This window comes from Acinonyx jubatus, chromosome C2, assembly GCF_027475565.1.
Source record: "Acinonyx jubatus isolate Ajub_Pintada_27869175 chromosome C2, VMU_Ajub_asm_v1.0, whole genome shotgun sequence".
Lineage (NCBI taxonomy): Eukaryota > Metazoa > Chordata > Mammalia > Carnivora > Felidae > Acinonyx > Acinonyx jubatus.
The window spans coordinates 140,183,382-140,210,501 of NC_069384.1; the positions used below are offsets into that span (position 1 = coordinate 140,183,382).

The 27,120-nt window shown below is 38.5% G+C and overlaps 1 long non-coding RNA gene across 2 annotated transcripts in view; it reads left to right on the forward strand.

The window, feature by feature from the left end:
- LOC113594163 (uncharacterized) overlaps window positions 1–27,120 on the forward strand; it is a 303,171-nt gene that overhangs the window by 93,754 nt on the left and 182,297 nt on the right. For both annotated transcript variants that reach the window (XR_003414484.2, XR_008298032.1), the window contains exon 4: window positions 2,716–2,773. This is a non-coding gene — a long non-coding RNA (uncharacterized LOC113594163). The remainder of the gene's footprint in view (window positions 1–2,715; window positions 2,774–27,120) is intronic.

Below are 27,120 nucleotides of genomic sequence, written 5' to 3' on the forward strand. Positions count from 1 at the left end.
TGACTTAAATAAATAAATATTAAAAAAAAAACCAAGATGTGTGCTTTAAAAAACATTCTTACACGTAAATAGACCAATGGACAGTTAAGTAATCTATCCCTAAAACATGCACATCATTTTTATTCCGGTGTGCATAAGAAAGGGAAATAAGCTTTAAGTCTTTTTCTTTGTATTAAAGGTATTTGGAAATTATTATTCAAGAATGCCACATGTTTTCCTGAACAAATGTGTATTCCAGTAGCAAATGCTGATGTAATTAAAAGGCATTCGTGTTGATAAAGAAGACCAAGAAACATTTGTGCCATGTGTCATCACCTAGAAGAGAGTTCCAGTGGGCCTACAGTATGTCAAATAAGTGAATGAGGTAGCATGAATCAAAACGTTTAGATGGAAAAACAGGTAGCATGAGCCAGATAATGTGACACATATATATTCCAGGCACGTGACTAGGATTACACAGGTGGCTAGGTTTTATACTCTATTTTGTTCTTTCATTTGGAAAATAGTCAAGTGTAATATAATTCCCATTTATTGGCATTTATTGATAAGTAAATGCAATTAGATTTAGGGTGGCAAACGTCCTTTCAGATACACACCAAAAATACATAATAGGCTGACCAATGCTAGTGTAGCTAAAGCAATATAACTACACTCCAGTTTTCCCACACTGCAGTTAAATGGATGTTAAACTGTCTGGTATTATTTCTGTACATCATACTGTCTGCTCTCAAGTTCCACAAGAGAATTCTTCAAAACGAGTCAGATTAAAGAATTTATTAATCCATGAAGAGTACTGAAATTATTATTCAGCAGCAGTCAAACTCAAACCCTAGAGTTGACTGACTATGGTGTACAAAGGGGAGGTAGGTAGTGTGGGTAATTTTTAATTTTTTAACTGAAACATAGTTGGCATTCAACATTATATGAGTTTTAGACATGCAATATATTGATTTGACAGTTCCAGACATTACATAATGCTCACCATGCTAAGTACAGTCACCATCTGTAACCATAGAAAATTATTGCAATATTGTTGACTGTATTTCCTATGCTCTACTTTTTATTTCTCTGACTTATTTTTTTTATAACTGGAAGTTTGAACTTGTTAACGCTCTTCACCAATTTACCCCATCTTCCCACTCCCCTTTTCTCTTGCAATCACCAGTTTGTTCTCTGTATTTATGAGCCTATTTTTATTTTCTTGTTTGTCTTATTTTATTTTCTTGTTTTTATTTTCAGATTCCACGTATAAGTGAAACTATATGGTATTTGTCTTTCTCTGACTTATTTCACTTAGCATAATACCCCCAAAGTCTATTAATATTGTTGCAAATGGTAATATCTCATTTTTAAAATGGTTGATTAATGTCCCATTGTGTATTTATACCGTATCTTTATCCATTCATCTATTGATGGACCCTAAGATTGTTTCCATGTCTTGGTTATTGTAAATAATGCTGCAATAAACATGAGGGTGCATATAACTTTTTGAATTAATGTTTTCATTTTATTTGGGTAAATACCCAGTAGGAATTACTAGATCATATGATAGCTCAATATTTAATTTTTTAAGGAGCCTCCATACTGTTTTCCAAAGTGGCTGCACCAGTTTATATTCCCACTAAAAGCGCTTGAAGGTTCCCTTTTCTCCACCTCCTTGCAAACACTTGTTATTCCTTTTAACTTTTTGATACTAGTCATCTGACTGGTATGAGGTAATATTTCATTTGGTTTTGATTCACATTTCCCTGATGATAAGTAATGTTGAGCGTCCTTCCATGTGTGTGTTGGCCTTCTGTGTGTCTTCTTTGGAAAAACATCTATTCAATAACCCATCTAGCTTCTTTTTGTTTTTTAAGTGTTTATTTTTGAGAGAGGAAGAGAGAGAGAGAGAGAGCGCGCACACACATACTGGGGGGGAGGGGCAAAGAGGGTGACAGAAGATCTGAAGTGGGCTCTGTGCTAAGAGCAGAGTGGAGAACCCAATGCAGGGCTCCAACTCACTATGTATGAGATCATGACCTGAGCTGAAGTCAGATGCTTCACCGACTGAACCACCCAGGTGCCCCTTAGCCTACCCATTATCAAAGAGAGGGGAGGTAGGTGCCACCTCTTAATGGGAAGAATGTCTAAGAACTTGTGGCTTTCCTTTGCCTGCAATATATATTAATGTCTCCTCAGCTAAAAGTTGTTCTCACTAACATCACTTGGTTGTAATGAATCAATGGAAGGCGTTAGCATAAAATTAGTTCTTAAACATATGTACTCATGAAATCAAGAAATATTAAATTTGAAATACTTGTCTATATTATATGTATACTGTTCCCTGATTCTCCTAGCCCATTTAAAATTATAGCTTCCAAAGGTAGGAAATTTCTATTTGTTTAGGAAATTAATATGTATCTTAAGGCTATCATGGCTAGTGAAGTGATTGCAGATAAAGTCTTTGAAGATTTATTTTCCCCATTTAGGTCTTTGTATTATGCATTAACAAACAATTTGGTAGTCTTCAATTTTTTTTTGTCTTTGGAGAAAATAAACTTACATACTCAGTTTTCTCAATTGCAGATGTTTAGACGATTAAAGGAGGGATTTGCAAAGCCCAAAGCAAAATTAATTTTGACCTTGGGAAAAAAATGTTAAAATGAACTTGTGCCTTAATTTTCCTGTATAAAAGCTAAGAAACCAATATTTGGTTTATGTTTTCCCCTGTAGGCATAACCTGGATTCTGTAGCTGTATAAAATCCCACCTCTCCTATGATATGATTCATTGTAAGTGCAATGATTTTGTTGTGTATATATTGTTAAAAATAATAATTTAATAATAACTAATATTTATTGAACACAAAGTATGTTCCAGATACTGTGCTAAGTACACAGATAAGTGCATTAACTCAATTAATCCTCTCAATGGCTATATGAAGTAAGCACTAATATTATCTTCATTTTCCAGATGAAGTAGAGATGCTGAGAGATTATATAATTTGCCCAAGTTTACATGACTAATAGTTGGTGATCTGGGGATTCATATCTAAGCGTGACTCATTCTGGAGACTGAGTTCTTACCTGATCATATACTCTCCAGACATATTCACTGACCCCAAGATCAGTGGATCTCATATAGTTTTGAATGTGGCTCATAGAGACTGGGGACAGACTATGGAGGTCCAGTCATTAGACTCACTTTTCTGTTGAAAAATGCTTTATAATAACAAATTGGAGAGAAACAAAAATTAAAAAGTAGCGATTTACTTGCTATTATAGTAACATGTGCCATCTATTAGAGGAATTTAAACCTACACATACGATTTTTTATTATATATCAGTACCTTTTAAACTGGAATATAACTTGTAATTTTACATTTGCCTTGAAGTATGTTATTTAAATAACCCAAACTCATAGGCAGTGTATCGCTAATTAAGTATCCTCCACCATAAAAGCAAAATTGTGTGGATTTTGCATATATCTATTTCAGCCCCAAAGTATGGCCAATTCATATTTGCACTCAATACAAAGCCCTTAAAGTGTATTTATTGAGAGATTATGGGTCAAAAAATGCTGTTGCTGAATGTATTTTTTGCAAGACATGTAAGGTTAATCAAATAAAAACAAGTTAAATCATAATTATGTAGCTATACTAACTCCAGTGATAAGTAAAAAGCAAGAGTAGTAATTGAAAAACCGTGACCAGGGGCGCCTGGGTGGCGCAGTCGGTTAAGCGTCCGACTTCAGCCAGGTCACGATCTCGCGGTCCGTGAGTTCGAGCCCCGCGTCAGGCTCTGGGCTGATGGCCTGGAGCCTGTTACCGATTCTGTGTCTTCCTCTCTCTCTGCCCCTCCCCCGTTCATGCTCTGTTTCTCTCTGTCCCAAAAATAAATAAAAAACGTTGAAAAAAAAATTAAAAAAAAAAAAAAAAAAAGAAAAACCGTGACCAGTTCAAGGCAGCACGTATATTTTAAGAAAGAGAGCGTTCTGAACACTAGAGGATTAATTAGACAAAAGTACTTACTGAGAGCCTCTTATGTGCCAGCTTTTCTAGGAAAGCGTCTTAGAATATATCTACGAATAAAAAAGAAAAAGAGTCTTGCCCTTTTAGTGCTTACATTCTAGTGGGAGATTCAGATAATTAAGAATAAATAAAATAAGTAAATTGCCAGTAGTTGACAATTAGTATCTAAGAAGAAAAATGGAGGGCCAAGTAAAGAGATTGAGAGTATTAAGTGTAGGGGATTAGTTACAGTTTTGAATAGGGGCAGATAAGAGCAAGACTCATTGAGAAGGAGACACTTAAGAACAGACTTCACGTGAGGGATTTGCCAAGTGGATCTCGAATAGAAGGACACGTAGGGAGAGGGCACAGCCAATGTACAGGCTCTAAGATGGGAGAGTGCGTGTGGAGGAACAGGCAGCCAGTGTGGCTGGAGTGGGATGAGCAAGGGGAAAGATGATGTCAGAAAGGTAGGGGTGGTGGGAGGCATTCTTCATGTCCGAGTGAGATGGAAACCTATTGAAGGGTTTTGTGCAGAGGGACATGGTATAGCTTATAATCTAGTAGGCTGCTGTATATATGAGAATAGATTGTAGGAAGATGAGAAGGTAAGCAAGGATTCCAGTGAGGAGTCTATTGCAGTCATCCTGGTAAAAGAGGATGGTGGCTCAAGCTACGGTGCTAACAGTGGAAGTGTTGAGATGTGGTCATGTTGTGGGTACGTTTGGAAGTAGAACCTACGTGGAATTTATGCAGCATGTGAAAACAAGAGAAAAGTCAAGCATGACTCCAAGGTATTTTCCTTGGATGAGCAGAAGGATGAAATTGCCATCATTTGAAGATGGAGAAGGCTGAGTGAGGATCAAGTTTGGGAGGAAAAGAACAGGACTGTTTAAGTCGTATTGAGGTTCAGGTGTTTATTAGATATCCAAGTGAAGACATTGAAGTAGCAGTTGGTATGAGAGTTTGGAGTTCAGGAAGGAGAAGGCTGGGCTTGACTTAAACATTTGGGACTTACTGGCATGTAAATAGATGGTATTTAAGATGTGAGAATGGATTGTCTAACCAAAAAAGCGTGTGCAGTTACACATAAGGAGGGACGATGAAGGGCTATACTCTGATGCCTTCCAGTACTATCAGGTCTATTAAAGGAGGGACCAGCCAAAGAGACCCAAGAAACAATGGCCAAATTAAATTTTTAAAAAAATGAAAAAAAAAAAAAAGAAGCAATGGCCAAGCGTGCCCCTTTCAAGAGAGACTGGTACTCTGGGAGAAAAGAAGAGAAAGTATATTGAAGAGGAGGGAGCCTGCTGATAGATCAAGTGTAGTCAGGACTGAGAATTGACCATTGGACTTAGCAATTTAGAATCAAGTACTGCTTATGTTTATGCTTGATAGGAGATTTGCTGGGCTGCATGGTATTATGCCACCAGCCAATTAGAACATTGAATGAGAATCCTCGGTAAACACTAGTAAACCGCTCATTTTAGTTTATAAATGACAAATTTCAATACTGCTCTACAGCTCATGCAAAGGCATGGTAGTACAGAGTTCTAGCCAGAATGCCTGAGCTTGGACTGGTCCCACTGGTTACTGACTGTGTGATCTTGGGTAGTGTGTTGTATCTCTGTGTGCTTCTGTTTCCCCACCTGTAAATAGGGATGACCAAACCCTAGGTTTGGTGTGAAGAATACATGTGTTAGTACATGTAAAGAAAGCATTTCTAAGAGTACCTGGTGCATTCATACTCAACAAATGCTAGCTATTATTATTTCTGTTATTAACATAGTGCCGGAGTATGATAAAGATGATAAAGTCTGTGGAATACATACACTATAGTGCATTACTCCCCTGTAACAACCATACAACTTGTAGTATTTTTTAAGGTGTATTTCTTTATTTTGAGAGGGAGATAGTGCAAGTGAGGGAGGGGCAGAGAGAAGTGGAGAGAGAATCTTAAGTAGGTTCCACGCTGTCAGCTCAGAGCATGACACGGGGCTTGGACTCACGAATCATGAGATCGTGACCTGAGCAGAATTCAAGAGTCAGATGCCTAACCAACTGAGCCACCCAGGTGCCCCCAGAACCTGTAGTTTTGATCATTTGGTGGTCTCTTAGGAAAATCTTTATACCTCACTGATGGCATATGGGCCACACGTTTGAACTAAGCATCTCCTTAGTTCAAATGAATAAACTGGGAGTATTGTTGGAAGTTCATTTTTGTTCAGGGTTTGAAAGGGGAAAACATTGCTGAAATAATTTTCTTAAAAATTAATCATTTTTCTTGTTTTCTCCGTCCACTCTGGCTTCCTACTCCTTCTCTGGACTTTGGGGAAAGAGTGGGAGAAGGAAAAATTAGAGAAAGGTAAAAGTTAATGAATAAGAGGGAAAAAGGGAGGAAATACAGGAAGAACATTTTGGAAAGACCTCTACTTATTTGTGAGTGAGAAAAAGAAATTATATGTTTGGTTTGACTCCTTTATTGCCAGGTGGTAAAAAGAAACAGAATGCTGGTGGTATAATTTGAAGAGAATTTTTTTTAATTTATTTTTGAGAGACAGAGACAGAGCATGAATGGGGGAGGGGCAGACACACACACACACACACACACACACACACACACACACACAATCTGAAGCAGGTTCTAGGTTCTGAGCTGTCAGTACAGAGCCTGATGTGGGGCTCAAACCCGTGAACCATAAGGTCAGGACCTGAGCTGAAGTCAGAAACTTAACTGACTGAGCCACCCAGGTGCCCAGAAGAGAAATTTTTTACCTTTATAAATTTGGCTGTAGACATGCCCGGATGTTTGAGGTCAAACAGTTTTCCTTTGAGTGGAACTGACACAAATGTGGACTTCTGTGACCTCCAGTGTTTAGGTAAATATCTGTTTTTCTTCCCCATCTCTAGTCAGAGACACTGTGCCCAAATAAGGCCTGACATTATAATCCTATACAGCTGCCAGTATTCACAAAGTCAACCTTTTGTCTTTGATGGCAAGTAGTAGGGAGGCTATCAATGAGCAGAAAATTCATCTCGTCTGCCTTTTGTGGTCCCAACTGGCATGATGGCTTACATACTCAGTAAAGGTTCAATGGATGAATTAATGTGAAAAATAAATTACAGGTCCATTAGGTATGAGATGATTGGGCAGCAATCCATTGATTGCCAAGATCTGATTAATCTAACTTGTTAAGGTAATACTTGCGAAGTGGGTAAGAATATCCCAGACGACAAAAAGCAGATGTGCAGAAAGTGTAGCTTTCCAAATCTTGCTGTGACTCAATCTAATCTCTTTTTCGAATCCCTATTCGAAAAAGAAGAATAATAATAAATAAATAAAAGAAAAATAAATAAATAAAAGAAAAATAATAATCTTAATAAATTCTGAAAAACCTAATAGAGAAGATGCTCTTATGCCCCCAGTCACATCATCTGTGCCTCACTTCTGATTTAAATCTTGGCTGTGTGCATAATTCTGTATGGGCTTTGACTTACTTCCAACTGTCAGCCTCTAGGCTGAGGTTTATGTGCCGAGTCTTTGCTTTTTTTTTTTTTTTTTTTTTTTTTTTGCCCGTGGGTTCCTTCAAACTCACGAATGTTGGCAGGCGCTAGCTTGGCCTGTAGTGTATATGCAGCTTGGAAGTGCAGAAGAATGAACACTTCTGAGGCTATGTGATGGTTAATTTTATGTGTCAGCTTGACTGGGCCACAGGGTGCCCAGATATTAAGCATCATTCTGGGTGTTTCTCTAAGGGAGTTTTTGGATGAGATTAATGTTTAAATGGGTAGACTGAGTAAAGCAGAGTGCCTGGATACTGTGGGTGGGCCCCATACAATCAGTTGAAAGCCTGAATAGAACACTAAGGCTGACTGTCCCTCGAGAGAGAACTCTCTCTGCCTGATGGCCTGTGGACTGGTACATTGTCATTTTCCGACTCAAACTGAAACAATGGCTCCTCTTGAGCCTTGAGCCCGCCCTTCAGACTGGGGCCATACCATCAGCTCTCCCAGGTCCCCAGCTTGCCAACTCACCCTGCAGATCTTGTGACTTGTCAGCTTCTGTAATCATGTGAGTCAATTCCTTATAATAAATATCTTTCTCTCTCTCTCTCCACACACACACACACACACACACTACTATTTCTGCTTTACTGGAGATGCAGACTAATACGGAAGCCATCCCTTGACCATTTGAACATGGGGGTCCATGGATAAATGCCTCAGCTTCCCGTCATTCAGGTGGACAATTCTCTATGATTTTCAGGAGGTTCCAAAGGAAGTGATTTCTTATTGCTCACAAGGGCTGCCTCAATAACACTCCCTTACATTGGCTTTGCTTCTTTCTCAGTTTCTTTCTTCTAGTCCCTCACTCCTGTTCTCTGGAATCCCCTTCCTCTGCCTCCCCAAAAAAGCAGCTACACTCAAATTCAGGCTCTTCTTTTACGGAAGCCCAAACTAAGACATATAGTCATTTTAGATTTAGCCTCTGTCAATTTGGACATTTTCTCTCCCCCCTCCTCCCTGTGGCAGCATCTAAGGTTTGGGGAATTTGTAGAGTGCCATGGCTTTGGAGGGAGGAATCTGGAATGTTTTTGGTCTCTGGTTTTTCCTGGCACCTGCTGCAATGGTCGCAGCTGCATTCTTCTTAGCCATCGCTACCCTTCACCCTGACTTTGCTGAAATATTCGTATTGTCCTTGACTTTATATTTCCTTTTTGTAAGTTTATTTTTTTTTCTGAGAGAGAGAGAAACATGGAGTGTGAGTGGGGGAAGGGCAGAGAGTGAGGGAGACACAGAATCCAAAGCAGGCTACAGGCTCCACACAGAGCCCGACGCAGGGCTCCAACCCACAAACTGTGAGATCATGACCTGCACCAAAGTCAGATGCTTAACGGACTGAGCCACCCAGGCACCCTTCTAGCCTTCTTGTATTTTTGTGTTTTCTGAGATTACCTTTGCTGACATCATTTTTCTCTGTGTTGTTCTTAAAGCTAGAGAGGTATGGGGGAACTCAAGGGCCTTGCTTGCTTTCAAGGGCCTTGCCAGGAACTTGAACTCAGGCTCTCATTGTGCTTAGACTCTAAAAGTTTTGTGAGGGTTCAGCCATTCTTCCCCATACTGGATTTGACCAGTGGAGGATGAGGGACAGAAGGGGCAGAGCCCCTTTTCAAAACGTCGCATGGTATCTCATGGCCTTACTTCCCTCTGCCTCTGTCCCTTACTGCCTTCTCTTCAACTCTCAAGCATATTAAAGCAGGCACTGTTGATTTCTTGCCCCGTATTCTCTCATTCTCTCACCCGCGCTGAGCTGCAGCTATAAACACTTCCAACATACTGCCAGTTCCCACTCAAAGTGCCCGCACCTGCCTCTTTCTGTTTCTCTGCTTGAGGGCTTTCTGTGATATCATGGAAGCATGCTTGGCTGAGCAGGTACAGCCCAGAATTATACAGTATTGACATCTCTGTGGGAAGCTGTTGCCCAGCAGGTGAAGGGATTTGGGAGTTAAATGCCCCAATCTGCTTGTCTTTCAGGAAGATTCTGAGGGGTGCTTCACACAGTTTCTCAGAGGGTCCCTAATACATTTTAGCACCAGCTGCCCACATTGCAAACCAGCTCATCAATGCGCCATTTATTTACTTTCTTCCTTTCTCTGTCTCACATCTTACTTTTTAAAAAAATTTTTTTAACATTTATTCATTATTGAGAGACAGAGAGAGACAGAGCATGAGCCGGGCAGACAGATGAGGAGACACAGAATCCGAAGCAGGCTCCAGGCTCTGAGCTGTCAGCGCAGAGCCCAAAATGGGGCTCGAACTCACAAACTGTGAGCTCATGACCTGAGCTGAAGTTGGACGCTTGACTAACTGAGCCACCCAGGCGCCCCTGTCTCGTATCTTACGTGTGCTTCCTGGAACCACCTTGTGAATAAACTCCCTGCACTCAAGTCACTGTCTCAGGACAATAAAAATTTCTTTGATGGGTGGCAACAAATTCTCTTTGCACGTATTCTTTGAACACCTCCTGTGACAGGTGGACTATGGCTTTTCAACTTAAAAGCCAAAGATTTTCGATTTTTTTTCTCTTTTCTTTCTTGACAACTCAAATGGATGCAAACGGCTAAGGGCCACAGGTTAAAAGGAAGTAAAGAAGACCAAAAACAAACGTTCCCCTTACCACATGTATCTGTCAACTAAGAGAACCTTCCCACATAAAGGAAAGCTGTTCATGGTTAGAAGTGTTTGTGTAGTCATCTACCACCTGGAACTGCCAGTCCTGGTGTAGCAACCAAACCCTCTGGAGGTCGTCAGCCCATCTGTCATCCCTTGCCAGGAAGAGCAATTCTCTGGTTCTATCTGTCGATGCAGATAGGCCAACAGCAGGTATTCCTGAGGTTTATGGAGACCATTTCCCTGGACAGCTGCTGCTGAATACAGATGTGGGGACTCGAGCAGCCAACAAGTTGTTATAAGCATGTGCCAGACATAACCATTCAGAGAAGATTGATTTTATTGTCTGCTAGGTTTATGACTGAGGAATGTACTTCAGCGACCAGCTTTTGATTAAGTCACAGAGAAGTGCTAAGGATGTTTTCTTGTCGAACGCGTGGGCCTTCTGATAAACAATAAACATCATGCTGGAGAAATCAGCACTTTCTGCAAACAGTCTGCACCTTACAGGCATTAGCATATGCCAAGGTCACTCATGCCTACTTCAAATAACTGGTTCAATTGGGAAAAAAAAGGTGTAAATTGCAATGAAAGGGAAGCAATTTAGCCTAGGGATATAGGCCATTCCTTTAAAAAAAAATGTCTATTTTTAACATAGAGACTATGAATAAAGAAACTTTTTGGAGATATTTTTGGTTGGGTTATCCCCAAAACAGCACTGAGATGAGGATTTAAATGCACATAGTGTATCTAGGAGGCACAGGTAAAGAGTGGGGAAGTGAGATGGGGAAGGGAAGAAATCCAGTAAATGGTGTGAGATCAAGCAGGTTATCACTTTGGGCAACTGAGGCTCAATTAAATTGGGAAATTCTGGGAGAGGGCAGAATGTGCTTTAGAGATCTCTTCCCTCCCCCAGTCCCAACCCCAAGAAATGAGGACACTGGGGTACTTATTCTCCAACCCTGGTCAGTCATTGGCTCAGGGCTGCTTGCTGGGGCTTTGTGGGGGCCATCTGTGCCACCCAGATTCTCCTTCAGGGAAGGACTTGCCCAGCTTCTGGGAGTGCCGTCAGTGGACACCCTTCCACCATCTACCCATTCAGTAATTACCTTCAGTGCTGAAAGCCACCTTGCCGAGGTCACATCCTTCCATGGTAGCCCGTATGCAATGTTTGACTGAAGTGGGGATATAAAAGCCTGGCCATTTAAACCCAACTTGGGACGATTCTAATTTGCCTCCAGAGCTCCCCACAGGGTTGACTGAGGTTGTCCAGGCCTGTCCTCTGGACCAACTTGATTTTTGTCTCAGCCCACTCCTGTTTGCTTTCTCTATCTCTGTGGGTGTCAATCCCAAGAGAACTCCTTAACACATCCTGCACATTAAATTCTGTCTCACAGTGTGCTTCCTGGAGAACCTAACCTGGGGACGGGATTAATTTCTGACATGTATTGACCGCTCCACAGGCAGAGAGAGTCACAGTGATCTCAGTTGTAGACTACGGATATGTGCTGAGTTCTTGAGTACTGAGGGCATGATGTCTGTTGAGGAGGTGGAAGTGTGGTAGTTATTTCTTTGTTTCCGTTGACTGGGTGGGGGTTGGGTGAGATCACATGATGGTAATGGGAGCTAAAATGCTTAATGAATGGCTGGAAAGCTAGGGAGGGGGGCCACTGAGGTGTGATTTGGTGTCCAATATGATCGTGGGGGATTCAGAGCCCCAGGAAATAAGTAGGAGAGCAGGTGGCTAACAGATGGATAGCTGAGGGTGGAGAGGGTGGAAGAAGAAAGGAAGATAGTCCAGAATTGTGAAAAGGGAGACAATGGAATTAGTAGGTCCTCTAGGTATTAGCTATTACTATTCTTATTACTACATTGTGGGCTAAATTGTGTGTCCCCCAAGTTAATATGTTGAAGCCTACCCCCACCCCAAACCTCAAAATATGACTTTTTTTTGGAAATAGGGCCTTTAAAGATATAATTAAGAGGTGCCTGGGTGGCTCAGTTGGTTGAGCATCCGACTTCGGCTCAAGTCATGATCTCATGGCTTGGGGTTCAAGCCCCGTGTCAGGCTCTGTGCCGACAGCTCAGAGCCTGGAGCTGCTTTGGATTCTGCCTCCCTCTCTCTCTCCCCCTCCCTTGCTTGCACTCCGTCTCCCTCTCAAAAATAAATAAACATTTAAAAAAATTAAGAAAAAAGGATATAACTAAAATAAAATGAAGGTGTTTGGTGGGTCCCAATTTAATCTGACTGGTGTCATTATAAAAAGAGATTGGGCCACAGAGACACTAGGAATGCACACACACAGAGGAATGACCATGTGAGGACATAGTGAGAAGGCAATCATCTGAAAGTCCAGGAGAGAGGCATCAGAGGAACCCAAACCTGCTGACACCTTGATCTTGGACCTCTAACCTCCAGAACCATGAGAAAACAATTATCTCTCATTTTAGCTACCCAGTTGTAGTGATTTTCTTGTGGCAGCCCTACAAAACTAATACAGCCACTGTTAAAATTATTATTTTATTTCTCTCTCTCAAAATTAAATCTCTTAGTAAATCCTGCTAGTTCTGTCTCTAAGTGTCTTGAATCCTGTCTAGTTCCCTTTCTCCCTATGGTATATCACTCTAATGTTAGACTCTTCCATTTTTTTTTTTTTCCAACTGGTTCTTCAGAGTAGGTCGGCTCATTCTGGGCTTACCCCTAGCACATTCTCCCACAGCAAATCAGACAAAATGACCACCTTAAGTGTATATTTGATTATGATAGTTTTGCTTGCTTATTCAATGGCTTCCTATTGTTCCTGGAATAAAGTCCAAACCTTCCAACGTGGCTTCCAAAAGGCTCTGCTCAGCCTTGTCCACTTCTGCCCTTGTGCATCGTTGACCTTATCTTTAGCCACACTGTGTTGGATTCTATTCCATCCTTCCTCCAAACTCGACATTTCTGCACACACTGTTCTTCCTTCAAAATACTGGTCCCGAAGTATTCATGGTTTATGTTGCTATCTGTCCTACTGTTTCATACCTGGAGTACACATCAAGGTTTAGAACTCACAGAGCCCTGTAAACTGTTCTGTGTTACCCCTTTGTCTTACTAATGAAGAAACCCAAACTGGAAAGGCAAATGATGCATGTCAGCTCAAAGCATTAGTTACACAGTGGACTTTGGAACACTCTTGACTTTGGGACATGTCTCTGTATGTCCTCACTGCTAGGCTGCCTTCACTGGTGCCATTTTCTTCCATCTTCAGGGTTTTCTTTATGCGGAGTCCAGTCACTTCTTTCCTAAACACTGTTTCAGTGAAGTTATTCCTCTGCCCAGAAAGTCACCATGGCTTCCTATTATTTTTCATATCAAGCCTACAATAAGACTGGATTCCAGGACACTCCATAGTTTGCTTTTGTCTTCCCCATTTGTTTCCTAACAGGCATTGTCTATAGGTGTCAGACAAGCCATTTTTACATCAATACTTTATTTCATTGATCTAAGATGTCATCAATTATAAAATGGACTATCATTTTAATTTATTATTTAAGGTAGAAAAAAGGATGCCAATTAAGCTAAAGTATACCCTTGACTAAAAGTGGGTTCTAATTTCAGTGTCACTCATTTCACATGAAAAACATGTAAATTTTAGAAACATTGTAATATACTATATTTAAAAATTGTTGCTTGGCTCAGATTCCACTGACCACACGAAGCCCTCCTTGACCAATCCTGGACAGGTTTCTTGAATTCCTACAGAATTTATCAACCCTTTACACATTCCCTAGCTTTTCCAATTTCCTTCCGTCTCCTTTATCCGGTTCATTGGTGATGATTGAGTGCCTGGCACCGGGTATGCAGTGATGGAAAGAATCTGGTCTCTGCCCTTATGGTCTTTTTATAAGGAAGTAAGGAAATACATAATTATAGACCACAAACTGCTATGTAGGAAATAATGCCAAAGATAGAGAATAAAGGCAGGGTGCTGGAGAGAAATGTAAGTAGAATGTATTCCACATTCCACTTGAACCTCACCCTCCTACCACATGTGCACCTCTTTTCCAAAAACGAGTTTAGACTTTCATCTTCCCCCAAAACTTAAGTTATTTTCTCCCACATACTAGTCTACTTTATAGCTTCAAGAAATTACTCCCTCCTGTTGCTTTGAATCTGTGTTTTTCCTTTGAGAGTGACAGCATAGCAAGGTGTTGACAGCATGGTTTCTTTGAGCCCCAGTCTCCCTGTGCTCAAGTCCCAGCATTGTCATTTATTGATTGTATGACTTTTAGTAAATGTCTCTGTGCCTCAGTTTTCCTATTCTTAAAAATGGAGGCAATACTAGTACCTACATAATGACATCACTATAGGGATTAAGTGAATTAAAACATACAAAGTGTTTAGAAAAATGTTGGGCATGTAGAAACCATTCTAAGGATCATTATATCTACCCTGATTGCTTTCATCCATGTTTTATCTTCCCTTTTAGACTCTAATGTAGGCATGGTTAAGGCCAAGGGGTTTGGGAACAGAATAGAAGAAGATCAAATCCTGGTTGAACAAATTTTCTAGATGCATGAGCTTGGATACATATTTCTTGACCATTCTCAAATTTAATTCTCTTTATCATTTAAATAATGATAGCAAATGCTTACATTTGGGGGTTGTTCAGAGGAATAAATAAGATAAACATGCAACATGCCTGCTATATAGATCTCAGCGAAGACTGCTATTGTCCTTACCTCAATTCAGGAAGTCTCTCTGTGTTTTCGTTTCACACAATAGAACTCACCAGCCGTGATGTTAGTGATATTTTAGCTAAGTGATAACAGCTCAGTATAAAAAAAAGCGAGTGAGTAAGCAAATGGTAGTGTCCACTAGAGACCTTGTCATGGGGATTGGTAAAATATTCACACTCCAGCTTCTGCTTCTTTATTTTTGGGGGGCAAAAATAAAGGGTGTGGGGTGTCTCTGGAGAGAGAATCTTACCCTTCTCTTCATTTCCTTCCAGGTACCCTAGACCAGCACATCCTCCAATGTGTTGATTGTGTCTCCCACACAAGTTTACCATGACATTCTGTCTCTCCTACTATCTTGTTCTTGAAATTTAGTGGGACTTTGCTTAAGGGTATGGGAACCTGTCCTTTTCTTTCTTTTATTTATTTATTAATTTTTTAAATATTTATTTTTGAGAGAGAGACAGAGCACAAGCTAGGGAGGGGCAGAGAGAGGGAGACACAGAATCTGAAGCAGGCTGTAGGCTCTGAGCTGTCAGCACAGAGCCTGATGCAGGGTTTAAACTCACGAATCATGAGATCATGACCTGAGCCTAAGTCAGACGCTTAACTGAGCCACCTAGGCACACCTGGACTTTTCTTTTAGAATGAAACTTGAAATGTCCACTGGAGAGTGCAGTCATCAAGACCCAGCAAAATATGTGCTTCCAGCTTTGGTTTTCAAGCTAGAACTTCTGCATTTGAAGGCTGAACGAACCCCACGGAGTATCATATTCCATGATAATAAGCCTTGGAAATTTTCACTCTCAGTAAAGCAGGTGTCTGTAGCCCTGACAATGCACAAAACTTGTATCAGCAAATGCAACATTTGATTCACAAGCCCCTTCAGCTCTTTTTGTGTTACTGTTGTCATGCTACTTTGTGACTCCCCATTAAAGCTGGCATCTGGCTTTCTGGCTTACATTAAGTACTAATTTATTTTGGACAATTTTCAGGGCTAATCAACCAAAGCCATATCCGTATGGCTCTGGGAAAACATTTCTCTTCTCACCTCGCCCACAGTGTATCATTTAGAATAAAATGCTTCATTAAACTAGATCTTAGTGATAGACACGTGTCACAAGTTATTGCACCTTGCAACACTCCCAAGAGATCAGTGTAAAATCAAACTGAAGCTAAAATAAAAATGGGCCAGTTTTGGCAATAAGTAAAATTCAAATGTATGTCATACTGTTCCATATATAATGCTTTTTTTCTCTCTCTAGTCTCTTTGATAACAAAAATATCTGATGACTTAGACCTTCACTGAAAAGCAGAAAGAAGAAAAATTATGTAGAGTACTTGACTGCTCCTTGCCCCCCTCCTGTACTCCTCTCCCTGTGATTTAATCAACCCAAGTCTTCTCCACTAGCTCCTAGATATCTCTGGAGTTGGTCTGTTTCTCTTCCTACTCATAGGCTCCCCTTAGCTCGGGCTACCATTTTCTCACCTGATTACTGAAATTGCCTCACTTGTTTTTACTCAAGCCTAGCTCATTCCCTCACCCCACTTCCCTAGTCTGACAATGCTGTTTTGTATGTGAGATTGACTGCTTTCAAGGCCCCAGATCCCTCCCTGGGTACACATATTTGACGTGAGATTGCAATTCTCCTCCCTGAAGAGAGGAATTAATTTGTTTCGTGATTTCTTAAATCTGGGCTAGCTTTATGACTCGGAGTGGACGATGGGATGTGGGGCAAGTGGAAGAATGTCATTCCCTAGCCTGAGCCTCAAGAGGTCTTGTTGACCTTGCCTTCTTGCACTCTGCCACTGCCAGGAAAGTGTGGCTCAGCTAGCCTGCTGGAGGATGAGGGACACATGGAGTAGAGCAACATTATCATACACAGCCTACTGAAACCAGTCTAGATCAATCAACAGCTAGCCCATGCCTAGGCGTGTGTGTGTGTGTGTGTGTGTGTGTGTGTGTGTGTGTGTGTGAGAGAGAGAGAGAGAGAGAGAGAGAGAGAGAGAACCAGCCAAGATTAGCAAAGCCACTCAGCCAAAGCTCAGCTTACTCTCGACATGTGGGCAATAACCATTCATTGTGTATGCTACAGGGGTTTTCTGCGTGTTGTTATGAAGCATTATTTTGGCGCTAGAAAAACCGATAGACTTTCTAAAGTAGAATCGGATGATCTTGCTTAAAAAATGATGACAATGCTAATTGCTTTACAAATAGCCTTTCTGTCTTTTTTTGTCCCTTTTATAACAGAACCTAATTTTGTTGAGGGCAAATTTTGTTAGAGTCAAACTCCCTTACCCCTAAGATCAGTTACATAATATGGTTTTGGTCATTGGTATCTGGGCAGAAATTTCTAGAGAGGAACTTCTTTCTTAAATAAAAAGGAATATCCATGAAAGAAAAAAGTGATAAATTGAACTTCATTAAAGTTTTAAAATTTTGTGCTTCAAGAGACATCATTTTAAAAATGGAAAGACAAGACACAGGCCCAGGGAAAATATTTTTTGAATTACATATCTGATAAAGGACTTATGTCCAGAATAAAATAAAGAGCTTTTGGAGCTCATTGTAAGACAGACAACCCAATTTAAAAAAAATGGGCAGGAGATATATAATAGGCACTTCATCAGAGAAGATATACAAATAGCCAACAAGCATGTGAAAAGATGCTCTACATCATTAGTCAGTCACTAGGAAGACGTGAATTAAGATGTGATGAGATACCACTTTATTCCCACTAGAGTGGCTTTAATTAAGGATAGACAATAAAAAATACTTGCAAGGAAAATAGAGATTTTGGAATCCTTATACATCACGGATGGAAGGTGTAATAGGGCAGCCACTTTGGAAGAGGTTGGAAATTTCTTTTTCTTTTTTTCTTTTTTGTTTTCTTTCTTTTTTTTTTTTTCTTTTAAGTAAGCTTCACAGCCAGTGCAGAGCCCAATATGGGGCTTGAAGTCATGGCCATGAGATCAAGACCTGAGCTGAGAACAAGAGTTGGACACTTAACTGAGTTACCCAGGCACCTCTGTTTTTTTAAGATTTGTTTTCTAACGTTATTGATATATAATTGACTTATAACATTGTGTAAGTTTAAAATGTACCCATGATGATTTGATACACAAATCTGTTGCAAAAATGTTTACTACAGCAGGATAGTTAACACCTCTGTTACCTCACATAATTAATTACCTTGTGTGTACGTGTGTTGAAAATATTTAAGATCTACTGTCTTAGCAACTTTCAAGTGTATCATACAGTATTGTTAACTAGAGTCACCATGCTGTACATTACATCCCCAGAACTTAGATCTCTTATAACTGGGAGTTTGTTTCTTTTGACAACATCTCCTTATTTCCCCAACCTCCAGTCCATGGAAACTACCATTCCACTATCTGTTTCGATGAGTTCAGTTTTTTTTATATTCCACATATAAGTAAGATTATACAGTATTTGATTTTCTCTGGCTTATTCCACTTAGTATATAATACCTTCAGGGTCCATTCATGTTGTCACAAATGGCAGAATTTCCTTCTTTCTCGTGGCTAAATAATATTCCATTCTGTATTTATGTTGCATCTTCCTTACCCATTTATCTGTGCATGAACACTTAGGTTGTTTCCATACTTTGGCTATTGTGAATAATTCTGCAGTGATCATGGGAGTGCAGATACCTCTTCAGGATCCTGATTTCATTTTCTTTGGGTTATATACTCAGAAGTGGGATTACTAGATCATATAGTGGCTCTACTGTTTTCCATAGTGGTTACACCAATTTACATTCTCACCAACAGTGCATGACGGTTCTCTTTTCTCCACATACTCACAATACTTGTTCTCTCTTGTCATTTTGATATTTTGATGATAGCCATTCTAACAGTTGTGAGGTGATATCTCATTGTGGTTTTGATTTGCATTTCCCTGATGATGAGTGATGTTGAACACCTTACATATACCTATTGGCCATTTGTATTCTTCTTTGGAAAAATATCTACTTAGGTCCTCTGCCAATTTTTAAACTCATCTATATCTATATCTATATCTATATCTATATCTATATCTATAATATCATATATATCATAATAATAATCATCATATAATATATATGATATAATCATAATCATATAATATATATATATTTTGCTATTGAGTTACACGAGTTCCATATATTTTGTTTAATAGGTCCTTATCAAATAGATGGTTTACAAATATTTTCCTATTGTATAGATTGCCTTTTCATCTTGCTGATGGTTTCCTTTGCCGTGCAGAAACTTTTAAGTTTGATGTAATCTCACTTATTGATTTTTGCTTTTGTTGCTTGCACTTTTGGTGTCATATCCAAAAAAATCATTGCTAAGACCAACATCAGGACCTTGTTCCCTGTGTTTTCTTCTATAAATTATAGGGTTTCAAGTCTTCTGTTTAAATCTTTAATCCATTTAGAGTTAATTTTTGTGAATGGTGTAAGATAGGCATCCAATTTCATTCTTCTGCATGATTATCAAGTTTCCCCAGCACTATTTATTGAGGAGACTATCCTTTTCCCATTGAGTATTCTTGGCTCTCTTGTCAAATAATACTTGAATGTTTATGTTATGGTTTATTTCTAGGCTCTTGTTTCTGTTCCCTTAGTCGCTATTTTTATGCCAGTATACATTAAAATCTTGGTTTGCAAGCATAATTCATTCCAGAAACATGCTTGTAATCCAAAGCACTTGTATATCAAAGCAAATTTCAAGAACCATTGGCTTCATTGTGTTAATGTGACATTCAGCATCATGTAATACTCGTATTACAAGACATTCCCTCATTTATCAAGTTAATTAGAAATATTTACTCATCTTGCAGAACACTCACAGAACAGTTGCTCACAATCCAAGGTTTTACTGTAATATTCTTTGATTACTATAGCTTTGGAGTATAGTTTGAAAACAGGAAGCGTGAGGCTTCTAGCTTTGTTCTTTTTTCTTGGGATTGTTTTGGCTATTTGGAGGCTTTTTTGGTTCTATATGAATTTTATGATTGCTTTTCTATTTCTGTAAAGAATAGCATTGTTTTTTTAATGTTTGTTTGTTTTGATAGAGGGAGAGGCAGAGAGAAAGAGAGGGAGAGAGAGAATCCCAAGTAGACTCCGCACTGTCAGCACAGAGCTCAATGTGGGACTCGATCCTACTACTGTGAGATGATGACCTGAGCTGAAATCAAGAGTCAGACGCTTAACTAACTGAGCCACCCAGGTACCCCAAGAATACAATTGGTTTTGATAGAGATTGAATTGAATCTATAGGTGGCCTTGGGTAATATGGACTTTTAAACAATATGAATTCTTACTATCCACGAACATGAGTTATCTGTTTATTTGTGTCTTCAATTTCTTTTAACAAATTTTTGTAGTTTTCAGTGTATAGATCTGTTACCTCCTGGGTTAAATTTATACCTAAGTATTTTATTGTTTTCGATGCTATTGTAAATGAGAATGTTTTCTTTATTTCTTTTTCAGAGGATTTCATTGTTAGTATAAAGAAATGCAACTGATTTCTCCATGTTGATTTTGTATCCTGTAACTTTATTCTTTTTAATGTTTATTTTTGAGAGAGAGAGAGAGAGAGAGAGAGAGAGAGAGAGAGAGAGAACAAGTGGGGGAGGGGCAGAGAGAGAGGGAGACACAGAATCTGAAGCAGGCTCCAGGCTCTGAGCTGTCAGCACAGAGCCCAACATGGGGCTTGAACTCATGAACCAGGAGATCATGGCCTGAGCTGAAGCCAGACACTTAACTGACTGAGCCATCCAGGCACCCTAGTATCCTGTAACTTTATTGTATTCACCGAATAGCTCCAACAGTTTTTGGTGGAGTCTTTAGAGTTTTCTATATTTAATATCATGTCAGCTGCAAACAGAGACAATTTTTCTTCTACCTTTCTGGTTTGGATAATTTTTATTTATTTTTCTTGCCTAATTGCTCTGGCTAAGAGTTTTAGTATTATATTGAATAGGAGTGGTGAGAGTGGGCATCCTTGTCTTGTTCTTGATCTTAATGGAAAAGCTTTTAATCTTTCACTATTGAGTATGATGGTTGCTATGGGCTTGTCATAGATGGCTTTTATCATGTTGAGGTATGTTCTTTCTATATTCAGTTTTTTTAGAGTTTTAATCATGAAATCATGTTGTATTTTGTCAAATGCTTTTAGTGCATCTGTTGAGATGGTCATATGATTTTTATCTTTCATTCTATTAATGTCTTGTATCACATTTGTTGATTTGCACAGGTTGAACCATCCTTGCATTTCAGGGATAAATCTCATTTGGTCATGTTCTGTGAGCCTTTTAATATATATTTCAATTCAGTTTGCTATCATTATGAGAATTATTGCCTGTATACTTATCAAGGATATTGGCCTGTAGTTTTTTTTCTTATATTTTTCCTATCTGGCTTTGGTAAAGAGTAGCCGATACTGGTCTTATAAAATGAATTTGGGAGTGTTCCCTCTTCATTTTTGGGGGGAAGAGTTTGAGAAGCATTGGCATTAATTCTTCTTTTTTTTAAGTTAATCTCCAGTGTTATATTAATTTCAGGTGTATAGTATAGTAGTTCAAGAATTCTATACATTACTCAGTGCTCATCATGAATAGTGTACTCTTTAATCCCCATCACCTATTTCACCCATTCCCCACACTCACTTTCCCTCTGGTAACCATCAATTTGTTCTCTATAGTTAAGACTCTATTTATTGGTTTGTCTCTCTTTTTCTTCCCTTTGCTCATTTGTTTTGTTTCTTAAATTCCATATATGACTGAAATCATATGGTATGTGTCTTTATCTGACTGATTCATTTCAATTAGCATTATACTCTCTTGCTCTATCCATGTTGTTGCAAATAGCAAGATTTTATGCTTTTTTATGGCCAAATATTCCATTGTGTATAAGTGCTACATCTTCTTTGGATGAAGAAGAAACCCATCATATATTGATGGTCACTTGGGCTTCTTACATAATTTGGTTATTATAAATAATTCTGTGATAAACATAGGTGTGCATATATCTTTTCAAATTACTGTTTTTGCGTGTTTTGAGTAAATACTGAGTAGTGCAATTCCTGGATCATTGGGTAGTTCTATTTTTAGTTTTTTGAGGAACCTCCATACTGTCTTCCACAGGAGCTGTACCAGTTTTCATTCCCACAAACAGTACACACGGGTCCCTTTTGCTCTACATCCTTGACAACACTTGTTTCTTGAGTTTTTGATTTTAGCCACTCTGCTAGGCGTGAAGTGATGTCTCATTGTGGTTTTGATTTGCATTTCCTTGATGATGTTTCATGTGTGTGTTGGCCATCTGTGTCTTCTCTGGAGGAATGTCCATTCATATCTTCTGCTCATTTTTTAATTGGATTATTTGTTTTTTGGGTGTTGAGTTGTATAAGTTCTTTATATTTTTTGGATACTAACCCTGTATATATCATTTGCAAATATCTTCTCTAATTCTATATGTTGTCTTTTAGTTTTGTTGGTTGTTTCCTTCACTGTGCAGAAACAAGCCTTTTATTTTGATGTAACCTGATAGTTTACTTTTGCTTTTATTTCCCTTGTTTCAGGAGACAATATCTAGAAGGATGTCGCTATGACCAAAGTCAGAGAAATTACTGCTTGTATTCTCTCCTAGGATTTTTATGGTTTCAGGTCTCACACTTAGGTTTTAATCCATTTTGAGTTTATTTTTGTGTATGGTGTAAGAAAGTGGTCCAGTTTCATTCTTTTGCCAGTAGCTGTCCAGTTTTCTCAGCATCATTTGCTGAAGAGACTGTCTTTTTCCCATTGCATATTTTTGCTTCCTTTGTCAAAGATTAGTTGGCCATATAACTGTGGGTTTGTTTCTAGCCTTTATATTTGGTTCCATTGATCTCTGTATCTGTTTTGTCCAGCTTCTTTGATTACTACAGTTTTGTAATATAACTTTAAGTATGGGATTGTGGTACCTCCAGTTTTGTTTTTCTTTTTCAAGTTTGCTTTGGCTACTTGGGGTCTTTTGTGGTTCCATGAAAATTTTAGGATTTTTTTTCTTGTTCTGTGAAAAATGCTGTTGATATTTTGATTGGGATTGAATTAAATGTGTAGATTTCTTTGAGTAGTTTAAAAACATTAACAATATTTGTTCTTTCAATCCATGGGCATGAAATGTCTTTCCATTTCTTTGTGTCATCTTCAATTTATTTCATCAGTGTTTTGTAAGAGTACAGGTCTTTCACCTCTTTGGTTAAGTTTATTCCTAAATATTTTATTATATTTTTGGTGCAGTTGTAAATGAGAATTGTTTTCTTAATTTCTCCTTCTGCTATTTCATTATTAGTGTTTAGAAATGCAACAACTTTGTGTGCATTGATTTTGTATTCTGTGAGTTTACTGTATTCATTTCTCAATTCTAACAGTTTTTTGTTGGAATCTTTAGGGTTTTAATGTCATCTGCATACAGTGAAGTTTTACTTATTCCTTACCAATTTGTTTGTTTATTTATGTTTATAAAAATTTTTAAATGTTTTTAATTTATTTTTGAGACAGAGAGAGACAGAGCATGGGCAGGAGAGGGGCAGAGAGAGAGGGAGACACAGAATGCAAAGCAGGCTCCAGGCTCTGGGCTGTCAGCACAGAGCCCGACACGGGGCTTGAACTTGCAAACCGCGAGATCATGACCTGAGCCGAAGTCCGACGCTTAACCGACTGAGCCACCAGGCACTCCATATTCCTTACCACTTTGGATGTCTTTTATTTCTTTTTGTTGTCTAGGTTGCTGTGGCTAGGACTTGAATAAAAGTGGTGAGAGTGATGGACACCCTTGTCTTGTTCCTGACCTTAGGGGAAAAATTCTGTGTTTCCGTATTGAGTATGATGTTAGCTGTAGGTTTTTTTATATAAGGCCTTTAGTATGTTGAGGTATGTTTTCTCTAAATCTACTTTATTGAGGGTTTTTATCATGAATGGATGTTGTACTTTGCTGAATGCTTCTTCTTTATCTATTGAAATGATCATATGATTCTTATCTTTTTTCATATTGATATGATATAACATGTTGATTGATTTGCAAATATTGAACCATGTTTGCATCTGGGGAATGAATCCCACTTTATCATAGTGAATGATTTTTTAAATGTGTTGTTGGATTTGGTTTGCTAGTATTTTGTTGAGAATTTTTGCATCTATGTTCATCAGAGATATTGGCCCATAGTTCTGTTTTTTGTGGTATCTTCATTTTTTTTTTTTTTTTTTGTATCAGGGTAATGCTGGCCTTATAAAATGAATTTGGAAGTTTTCCTTCCTCTTCTATTTTTTGGAATAGTTGGAGAAGAATAGGTATTAACTCTTCTTTAAATATTTGGTAGAATTTGCCTGTGAAGATATCTTGTCCTGGACTTTTGTTTGTTGAAAATTTTTGATTACTGATTCAATTTCATTGTTGGTAATTAGTTTATATTTTCTGTGACTTTCTACTTCAGTTTGGTAGGTTGTATGTTTCTAGGAATTTATCAATTTGTTCTAGGTTGTCCAATTTGTTGGTATATAATTTTTCATAATGTTCTTTTACAATTGTTTATATTTCCGTGGTGTTGGTTGTTATTTCTCTTTCATTTGTGATTTTGTTTATTTGAGTCCCTCCCTCTCTGTCTCTTTCTTTCTCTCTCTCTCTCAGATGAGTCTGACTATAGCTTTATCAATTTTGTTGATCTTGTCAAAGAACTAGCTCCTCGTTTCATTGACTTGTTGTATTGTTTTTTGTTTGTTTTAGTTTGTATATTATTTATTTCTGCTCTAATCTTTCTTATTTCCTTTCTTCTGCTGGTTTTGGATTTTATTTGGTATTCTTTTTCTAGCTCCTTTAGGTGTAAGGTTAGGTTGATTATTTGAGATTTTTCTTGTTTCTTGAGGTAGACCTGTATTGCTATAAACTTCCTTCCTAGAAACGCTATTACTGCATCCTAAAGATTTTGAACTCTTGTGCTTTCATTTTTATTTCTTTCCATGAAATTTTTTATTTCTTATTTGATTTCTCAGTTGACCCATTAATTGTTTAGTAGCACTTCATTTAACCTCCATGTATTTGTGCTTTTTCCAATTTTTTTTCTTGTGGTTGGTTTCTATTCATAGTGTTGTGGTCAAAAAAGATGCATGGTATGACTTTGATCTTTCTGAATTTGTTCAGACTTGTTTTGTGGCCTAATAAGTGATTTATTCTGGAGAATGTTTCATGTGCACTTGAAAAGAATGTGTGTTCTGCTGTTTTAGGATGGACCTCTCTGAATATATCTGTTAAATCTATCAGGTCCAGTGTGTGGTTCACAGCCACTGGTTTTTTTTTTTTTATTGATTTTCTATTTGGATGATCTGTCCATTGATATAAGTGGGGTTTTAAAGTCCCCTACTATTATTGTATTACTATTGATTAGTTTCTTTATGTTTGTTATTAACTGTTTTATGTATTTGGGTGCTCTCATGTTGAGTGCATAATATTTTCAATTCTTATATCTTTTTGTTGAATTGTTCCTTTTATTATTATATAGCATTCTTCTTTGCCTCTTATTACTAGTCTTTGTTTTAAAGTCTATTTGTCTGATATAAGTACTTCTATCCTAGCTTTCTTTTAATATTCATTTGCATGATAAATATTTCTCCCCTTTTCAATCTACCTGTCTAGGTCTGAAATGAGTCTCTATTAGTGTATAGATAGATCTTGTTTTTTAAAGTTAATTATTTATTTATTTTGGGAGAGAGAGAGAGAGAGTTGGGGGGGGGGAGAAAGTGCAGGGGAGAGGAGAGAGAGAGAGAGAGAGAGAGAGAAAGAGAGAGAATCCCAAGAATCTCACAAATTGCGAGATCATGACCTGAGCCAAAACCAAGAGTCAGGCACTTAACTGACTGAGCCACCCAGGTGCCCTTGCATCTTGTTTTTTAATTCATTTTGTCACCTTATGTTTTTTGATTGGGGCATTTAGTCCATTTACATTCAAAGTAATTTTTGATAGGTATATATTTATTGCTCTTTGATACTTGTTTGGTAGTTATTTTTGTAGTTCTTCTTTGATCCTTTCTTTTCTTGCTTTCTTTCATGATTTTCTGGCTTTCTTTAGTGATATACTTGCCACTCTCTTCTGGCCTTCAAAATTTCTGCTGAAAAAATCCACTGATGGCCTTATGGGGTTTCCCTTATATGTAACTGTCTTCTTTTCTCTTGCTGCTTTTAAAATTCTCTCTTTATCACTACTTTTTGCCATTTTAATGACTACGTGTATTGGTATGGACCTCCTTGGGTTGATTTTGTTGGGGAATCTTTCTGCCTCCTGGATCTAGATATCTGTCTCCTTCCCCAGATTAGGAAAGTTTTCAGCTATTATTTCTTTAGATAAATTTTCTACCCCCTTTTTTCTCTCTTCTGGGATTCCTATAATGTGAATGTTACTATGTTTAATGGGATTCCTGAGTTCCCTAACTTTATTCTAATTTTTGCATATTTTTTTTCCCTCTTACTTGCTCAGCTTGATTACTTTCCATTATGGTGTCCTCCAGGTCACTAATTCATTCCTCTGCTTCTTCTAGCCTGCTACTTATTCCATCTAGTGTATTTTTAATTTCACTTATTGTGTTCTTCATCGCTGACTGGTTCTTTTTTGTTTTCTATCTCTTTGTTAAGGATCTCACTGATATCCTACACTCTTTTCTCAAATCCAGTGAGTATGTTTATGATCATTACTTTATATTCTTCATCAGGCATATTAATTATATCCATTTTACTTAGGTCTCTTGCTATGGTTTTGTCATGTTCTTTCATTTATGACATAGCCCTTTGTCTCTTCACTTTGCCTAATTGTGTCTGTTTCTCTGTGTGGGGAAAGTCAGCAAGGTCTCTTGCTCTTGAAAGCAATGGCCTTATGAAGAAGAGGTCCTCTAGTATCCTGCAGTACATAGTGTCTCCTGTTCACCAGGACCTGGCACTTCAGGAGGTGTCTCCTATATGCATTCTGTGCATCCTACTATTGTGTCCTGGTCACTTTTTCCTTCAATCCAGTCAACTGGGGGTTTTCCTAGGGGTACCCACAAAGCTTGAAAAGTGGATAACAAGTATGCCTCAAGCTTCCACAGGGCCCACTTCCCCCTCAGGCACTGTCACCAAGACTGAGGCCCAGCAGAATGGGTGGGTTGGGAGAAGCAGTGTTGGCAAGGTTTGTGCCAGTCTTCTGTGGGAGGGGACTCATGGT